Genomic DNA, 9,279 nt, shown 5'->3' on the forward strand with positions numbered 1-9,279 from the left:
ATAAAAATGTTTGGAATAGAATTAAAATGTAATAAATACTTGTAATGTAACAATTTAAACTTTTTAAGCCTTTTTATACTATTCATAAATAAAACTGCTTGTTAATATTATTAGTTGTTTATATGTGATATACTTGTATGTATTAGTTGAAACCAATTTAAGTTTTAATATCTTGTATTAGTGATAACAACGTGAAGTGTTTTGATTCAACCTTGTTGGTAGGTACATTCATCAGATTTACTTTCTTCATTTATAATTTCATTAATGTCAAAATTTTCGTCTTTATGTACTTGTAGAATATTCCATAAGCTAATATCTAACGCCATATAAATTTTAGGTAATTTTCATTTTTTATTTGTATTTTCAGTTCTTTTAAACTGTTGAATCGTTCCTTCATTACACCAAAGCAATGCTCAATTCTAATTCGATACTGGCTAAAAGTTCTGTTGAACAGATTTCGTTGTTGCAAAGTGCCTTCTGTTGCATTTGTTCTAAAGGGAGTCATAAAACTCGTAGTCAATTTATAAGCACTGTCACCTGCCAACCACCCTGCTCCTGTCAGTAGTTCAAAAGTCATGTACACTGCCGGGATACCCCAACACTATATGACGAATCAGTAGATTATGGCCACTGACACATGAGCTTTTAGTTTTAGTTTTATACATATTTTCGGGATATATATTCTTCTGGATCTTCAATAGGTTTTTCAGCTATTTTATTTCCGTGCCATCAACATAGCCAACGCTCTGCGCTCTGCTGCATTTGGTCAGTGCATGAACTTGTTTTTTAGCTTCGGAATTGCACCAGAGTATTTTGTGGCCTATATTATGGAGATATACTGAGATAACTGCATAATTAATGGAAAAGTTCACATTTATTACTCCTCCTTCGCTAACACCAAACAAACTTGCGATTTTAGAAATTGTTGCTCCTTCCCCGCTTGAACCCAGTCGGTAAAGTACTATTATAAGTTGCATTTGCTCGGGAAATTGGTTACACGAACGCGGGCCATTTCAGAGATTAGATTAAAGATAATATCAAACGTTGATCGGCATGCACAGTGATAAGGAGGTAGACAACACCCAGGATATGTATTTGTATACTGCTACGTTATCTTTGCAATTTTTGTACCCTGATGTACTATATACAAGTTTATATAATATAAGCTGTTTACGATTCGTCAAGCAGAAAAATTACCAGTCGGAGACATCTATAAATTTTGTTCACCTAACAGTTATTTTTAACGCTGTAAAGGAATCGAGATAGATAGAGACATGTTTTTATAGTGCCTTACATTCGTATATTATGTTTCGGAAATTACAGTTTTTATTAAAAAGAACCCAAAAGGTTTTTGGTTTGAAGAATTTTCTTTTGGTAACTTTACTATTACTTCGAATAAAGTTTGAACTCTGACTTAAAATAAAAAACAAAACTTATTTTGAACAAAAATATGAATTTAAACTACTTCAAGTATAAACTTGACCAAACCAATATCACAAAATTATTCGAAAATTAAGTTTCTAGCAGGCCTTATAAAAATCCCTTTATTATTGTTGGTGTTCTAAGCTGTCAGTTCCCAAAAACGTTCATTAATCATATAGTGAACGAAGTTCAACATATGTTTGTGGCAACAAAGTTTGACAAAAAGTGAATTTTGAAACGCAAAGTAAAAATACAATATATTCGGTTAAGCAGTAGGGTGGAAATGTACTGCTGTGGGGCTGTATGTTTGCAAACGGTGTCGGAAACTTGCACTTTATTACTGATAAAATAGATTACCGGCAATATATTCAAATATTAAAAGAGAACGTGCTATCCGCAAACACAAAAAAACATCCAAAACCGGCCTCCTTGAAGCAATCCTCAAAGAATGTGGAGAAATCTCTGCGAACCGAACAAAAAACTTGGGGTTTTCAATGCCAAATATTTAATATATTTTATATTAAAGAAGTTATAAAGATGAATGGATACGCTACCAGATATTAATTAAAAGTAAAATAAATTTTAGTTCATATATATAATTTTCATACTCTCGCAACATGTTACTACAAAATATTATAGTTTTGTTCACCAAACGGTTGTTTGTATCACATAAAACTAATAGAGTTAGATATAGGGTTATATACATATATAATATATAAATGATCAGAATGAAGAGACGAGTTGAAATCCGAGTGACTGTCTGTCCGTCAGTCCGTCTGTGCAAGCTGTAGCTTGAGTAAAAATAGAGATATCTTTATGAAACTTTGTACACATGTTTCTTGATACCGTAAGACAGATGGTATTGCAGATGGGCGTAATCGGACCACTGCCCATAAAACGCCATTAATCAAAAACAAATTAATTGCCATAACTAAGCTCCACAATAATTACAAGACTGTTACTCGGTATACAGGATCGCACTAGCGGGCCACATCTGCAGATTAAATTTTTTATTTTAAAGGGCGTGGTCCCCTAACAGCTTTAATGTGCATATCTCCTAAACCGCTACAGCTGTATTAACAAAATTCACTGAGAATGTTTTTAACACCATCGACAGTGTTAAAATGAGTGAAATCGGGTGAGAACCCCGCCCACTCCTCATGTAACGGTATTGTTAAAAACTATTTAAAGCGCGATAAATCAAGCACTAAGCACGCCAGAGACATTAAATGATGAATTATGAGATGACTTTATAGGAACCGCGTTCAAAGTTAGACATGGGCTTGGCACCGCCCACTTTTAGGTTAAAACCCATATTTTGCTCCCTGCTTAACCCATTTCAGTCAAATTCGGTAATCATTTTTCTATGTTATAGTGCGAAAATGGGCGAAATCGGATTACAACCACGCCTATTTCCCATATAACACCATATTAAAATTCTCTTACTTCCCACTATGCTAATCTAGCAACAATGATTGTATCGGTGTAAAACTTTGCGTGAATAATGTGTTTAAAGTATACCATCTTGTGACCAAAAATTTTCTAAATCGAATCAAAACTATTCAAGCCCCTAGGTACTGAATATGTGGACCCCAGTACCTATAGTTGACTTTTTACCAAAAATATCGGTCAATGTGTAAGATATATTATATAATTGAAATTCATATAATAAATGGTGTTGTCAGTAAACAACCTACTTCTAATTATTAAAATATATAAAGAAATCTGAAACGAGTATACCATTTGATTTTGCGAGAGTATAAAATGTTCGGTTACATCCGAACTCAGCCCTTCCTTACTTGTTTACGAATACTTTTGTGATATGAATTCACCGAATTTTTCAGTTGAAGTGTTTTTAGCTATGTTCTTTTTAAAATTAAAACTTAATTTTTAAGTTTCAATTAAAGTTAAAACTACAATACTGTAAATACACAATAAAAAGGTTGTTTTTTTCGAGGTATAGAACTTTAAGTAGGCATTACTGTTCAAGATGGCGACCGATTTAACCGTTGTCAAGTGACTTATTCTCAGTTTGGCTTGGCAACTCATCATGAATAGACTCGTGTCTGAACAACGCTTACAAATAGTGCAATTTGATTTCGGAAATAATGGTTCTGTACGGAATACGTATCGCGCACTACGTTCATTTTATCGTCGACAATTTTTTTTTTAGCGATGAAGCTCACTTCTGTTTGAATGGCTACATCAACAAACAAAACTGCCGCATTTGGAGTGAAGCTAATCCTCAAGTGTATGTCGGAACACCGTTACATTCAGAAAAACTGACTGTTTGGTGCGCTTTATGGGCTGGTGGAATCACTGGTCCGTACTTTTTCAAAACCGATGATGGCCAGAATGTTACAGTAAATGGTGAGCGGTAAAGAGTCATGATTGGACTACATCCGAGCCGCCCCGATCATATGCCAGAAATCATATTTAAAATGTAATGCCTCAAGATTATCTTTTGGATAAATAAAACTCATGTCAATCGAATAATCCATCGTTGTTTTATTGCAATTTAAAATTCTATACCGGACATAGAGAGAAATTGATTACGTGATACCTGTCGATATCATCTACGTACGCCAGTGATTGCAGACTCTTGTATAATATTGTAATTGAGCGATTCAGCTCTGCTGCGCCAATTATCTTCTCTAGCACAAGGTTAGAGGAATGCCAAGATAAATTAGCTATAGGTAACTTATATATAACTTTTATTTACATTGTCTTAAAGCAGTGATGACGGGCAACCAACTTTAGAAAGTGAAATTGAAGTACAGAAGCATCCAATGTGCTTCAATTCTATAAACAAACTAGGAACAAAATCTTTTTTTAATGAAATAGTGGTATCTGCTTTGGACAAATGCGAAGTAAGTGATCGTTTAGCTATGCACATTGATACTTCCGGTTATTGTTTCCTATAAAAACGATGAATAATTAATAGGAGCTCCGACGTTATCTGCTGCAACTGGTTCCGATATCGCTGATGCATTGATTGATCTTTTATTTGAATTGAATTTGGAAAACGCATTGTAGCGCCAGTTGCTTTGATACAATTTCGGCAAACACGAGCATAATTAAAGGGACTCAACATTGTGACCACCTATGGTACCTATCTGATAAATGCCTTGCAATGGCATTGCTTGATAACGTTTCTATTACTGCAGAAAAGACGTCGACAACTGCGACAAAGAAATGGAATATGTAAAACGGTTACTCGTAAGGCCCAGTGGAATTAATAGACTATAGAAAAATAACTCGATGATTTTGTAACTGTGAATACATTTGATTTTTTTGATCGATTTGGTATTTCTTCTCAATCTCTGGATATAGATCCCCTATACTGGGATGATACGGAAACTTATAAAAAAGAAAGGAAACTGTTATGAATATAAAAGTAGTAAATGATAATGCAGAACGTGGCGTAATTCTTATTGAAGCATATAAAAGAATCTTAACAAATAATAAAGAAGAAAAACAATATTTGTTACAAGTCTTCACTGATTACAGAAAAAAATTCGAATCACACCATAAATCATCCTTGACTGCTCTTAACAATTAAAATTAAATTTATATTTTATACGCAATAGTAATAATAGTATAACAGTCTCTCTTCAATAGTAATAAAAACATTCACAATAAAACAAAATACATTTTATGTATATACTTGAAGTACTCGTACCGTGTTTTATGTATCTTCAACTTCAACTTTATTACTATTCGTCCGATTTGAGTCATTTCAGGTTTTTTTTTGTTGGAAGACAAGAATCAGTAGAATTTGCATATACAAAAATAAGAAAATGACATGATAGATGAAGAATGAAAAGCTAAAAAACAGAAGTTGGTAAACATTTAAAATTTTGTACGATTTTAATCGCTGTGTGCTTCCTCAAAATCTTTCTTGATTGACCAAAAACTTTATAATTTAGTTTTTGGGATATTCTCATATTTCTATAGGGTGAGACCGAGAATAGAAACGCTTTTATTTTTGGTATGTATGTACGTCTTCAAGAATAGAAATCATGATATTATCACTTAAGCTTTATAGGTACTTACAAAGGTTTTTTTTTTTGTTTAAAGTAGGGTGAAGCATCGAAAGCCGGAGGGCGAAACTTTACTCCGCTAAGCCCAACCTACTTCCGGCGCATATCCCTCCCACGCAACCACCTGACTAAGTATTACTTCGTGGGAGTGATAAGACAATTAAGTCTTTACTATGGTACGGACTAACGGACGCCTAATATGTTGTATATGTCTCAGTTTCGTCATGATTGAGGCTGCCGCTTCGCTGACAGCTTTCCAGTTCTCAGTGGACTGACACGTGAGTGTCGTCAAATTTTCCAACGAGTGTAGTTTTTCCCGAATAATTACAAAGCGAGGGCAGTAAAATAATACATGTTCAGAGTCTTCTATGCACTCTGAACACGTCGGACAGTTCGGACTAGTGTCGCGATGGAATCTGTACAGGTAGCTTCTAAAGCACACATGTCCACTTAAGATTTGGGTAAGGTGGAAATCCAGGTACCCATGTTGTGTGTCTATCCACGAACGGATGTCCGGTATCAGTCTGTGGGTCCACCGTCCTTTGGGTGAAGTTTGCCACCGTTGCTGCCACATTGTCATGCTTTTGTTTCTCTCTTCTTTTTTGAATTCTTTAGATGTCTCTGCTGATATCTTGTATACTCGCGCGAATTCGTCATCCTGGATGTCAATGGGCACCTTACTAGCTAATACTTCAGCCGCCTCGCTGGATATCGTTTGGAAAGCACTGATTAGTCCCGAAAGCCGTTGCACTGTGTTTATTTGTTTGACATATGCTTTAAGATGTACTTAAATAGGTTTTTTTTTGGTTTTGTTTTTTGTACGAGGAAGGAACACCGTAAGCCTGAACCGCATGTCAGTGTGGAACTTAAATCCAACTATACCTCTTACCGTCATGTACCTTTCCCAAGGTACCACCGTCAAGCATTCCGTCGGGAGGATTATTGAGCAGTGCTCATACGTTTGTAGTGGTCTCAATGCATTCAGAAGTTGCATTTGCTTGGCCTAACCTCTGTTGGTACTGAACCCGCCTCGTGCAATGTTTGTCGCCAAAACCTTCGCTACTTACATAGGTATATATGTGCGTATGTAAGTACATATTAAAGCATATGCCAAACTTATATAGGTATATATATGCGTATGACATTGCCACACAAATAATGCATACACAAACTTACATACTCATATGCGAAAGAGCACTAGAGATGAAATCTTACCGACGTGGTTTCTTTTCCACTTATGCGATTTGCGCACTCAGAATATGTTCCGCGTTTATTGTCGGAGGATACTGACCTTGTATTCGTAGGCTTACACACATCTCTTGGCCAAAGAGATTAAGAAGCATGTAATGGACTTATTACCCCGAACTCTAAGAGAAAATGCTCGAGCAGAGACGTTGAAGAACTGGCAAAGACGGTGAGAAGTCAGTCCAAATGGACGTTAGGCCCAACATTGACTCATGGCTAAAAAAAAAACCACACGACTAGGTAGATTTTTACTCAAATTTTCACAGGGCATAAATGTTTTAAAGCAAATTTGAAACGATTCGAGGACAAAAATTATGATATATGCGATATCAGCGGCGGCGACACAATTGAGAAAGTAGAGCATACGTTGTTCCACTGTCCGCAATCCGAGCAAGAGAAGCGAGGCTTTAAGAATGAATGATTGAATCTAAAGAGAAGTGGAATGCAGTGTGCGAAATAAAACGCATACCGAATAACTAAAGAATATGGTAACATTACATGGGGCGGACCCAGAGGCCAACAGAAGTAGAAAAGCATTGAGACTACTACAAACGTATGAGCATTGCCCAAACACCCTTCCGACGTAATACTTCACGGTGGTACCGGGCGATCGGTCCATGACGGTAGGAGGTTTAGTTCGGATTTAAATTCCACAATGACATGGGGTTCAGGCATTCGATGCTTCCTTCTCGTAAAATATTACAAACATTGTTCTACAAAAACAATAATTGCCCCAAGTAGCATAAGCAGTACACAAAAATATCAATATGGCCTCTATGATTTATAGTAAATCACACAACAACAACAAAATTTTCATTCATGAATGCAGGCGTACTTTCTACAAGCGAAGTTGACTCATACATAGAAGTTAACGCCATACACATAGCAAAATAAAAATCATTAATTGAACAACTTTCTGATGTTCCTTCTGTAAGAGAAATTGTCTATTGTCGGAATCTTGTCGATTTAAAATAATTGTCAATTCTAAAATATTTTTCTGGAGCTCGCCAACATCTGGCATTCTACATAAATATATATACATACGAGTATTCACGATAGTTAAAGCGGTGACACCCGGCGGCCGTACGTTAATTTTTTTTTTCGGCACAGCTCGGATTTTCGCTTTGTCGCCGCGTCAGTTTTACAACACATTGACTCTTTGACATGAAAACAAAAAACATGATTTGAAAAACATGAGATTACGAATACATGTATAATAAATTTTAATCTTTATAAATGTTAGGTATTTTAATTTAAATTCCCAAAACTTATTATTTTATCTGATTACAATGGCAAATGTGATAAAAAAAACGATAATTTTGAGACGCTCTCACACTGGAAATAGTTGGGCAGACCATTATCCCTGACGCTCATCTTTGCCGAGTAGCACGTTATTCAGGTGTGTTGTGGAATCTTATAGTTGTCGGATTCAGAATTGAAACCGATCAAAAACAAAGCAAGAGGATATGCGCTGACAGACTTGAAATGTAAGTTAAGAAAATAATTTATATAATTTTTACGACTTTATTTATCTTTAGTTCTATAGAGGAAAACATAAGAATAAAACACAAAATGTCATAATTATTGACTTTATGAAAAAATTAATATATTATATTTTAAGAGGATTTACAAAACATAATAAACGTAATTTAACACCCAAATACGTCTTCAGTCAGTCGATAATGTAATATAAATCTGTAAACTATGCATGTATACAAACATACAAGTAAATGCAAGCCAAGCTCACATGCGGCTCCCTTGTACATCAAGTGGATTACTGTGACTTTTTAATATCTTCCTTTAAATTTGTTCGTTGCTTTTGTCTACCAATTTATCAAATGATTCTGAATTTATTCATGTGCAAGTTTTGTCACAATAGTAAACGGCTGATTCAAATATGGTTTTGCTTATATTCGAAAAGACGAAAATTCAATCAGATTCTATGACCATTGAAAATCAAAATTTGTTTGCACTTCTGACAACTGCGCATCTGTCTTGGATTCCACAACACCCCTGATGTCGCGTTTTCTTCTTAGACGTAAAGGAGATCGTTGGGCTGCAGATTGCGTTTGGGTTGCAGCCATTTGTTGCGTTCTTGAAGACCCGTCTGGTACATTTTCGACCACTGTCGCCAAAACTGTTGCTTGAGACAGCAAACAAGTTGCCATCTCTCGCTGCAACACATTGGGTTGATTGCTAGCAGTGATGGTGGTAGTACTCGCAGGCAGTATCCTATTAGAAGATGAGCTGGTGTTAACGCCTCGCCGTCGTTGGTGTCCTGGCTCAGAGGTGCTAGGGGCCAAAAATCAGGAATCCACTTCGGCCAACAATGTTGACAGCTCTGACGCTAAATCATTCTACTGCGGCGAATCCCTTCACTTCTGCTGACTTGCTTCGTCGCTGAATAAAAATCTACGCCACATATAAGAAGGGTCGTAGTGCTCGAAGTCTTTCGATTGGCAAATTTCCCATTATTACCACTTATAAAATTTTCAATTACCACCATATCAATTTTCTTAGTGGTTGAAATAATACGAATATATTTTTCTCCTTCTCTCATGCTTCGTCT

The 9,279-nt window shown here is 35.8% G+C and overlaps 1 pseudogene; it reads right to left on the minus strand.

Annotated features, from left to right (window-relative positions):
- Positions 1–316: 316 nt before the first annotated feature.
- Positions 317–1,013, minus strand: LOC138855823 (uncharacterized; annotated as a pseudogene).
- Between the last annotated feature and the right edge of the window lie 8,266 nt (positions 1,014–9,279).

The sequence above is a fragment of the Bactrocera oleae genome, chromosome 2 (assembly GCF_042242935.1).
Source record: "Bactrocera oleae isolate idBacOlea1 chromosome 2, idBacOlea1, whole genome shotgun sequence".
In the NCBI taxonomy this organism is placed as follows: domain Eukaryota; kingdom Metazoa; phylum Arthropoda; class Insecta; order Diptera; family Tephritidae; genus Bactrocera; species Bactrocera oleae.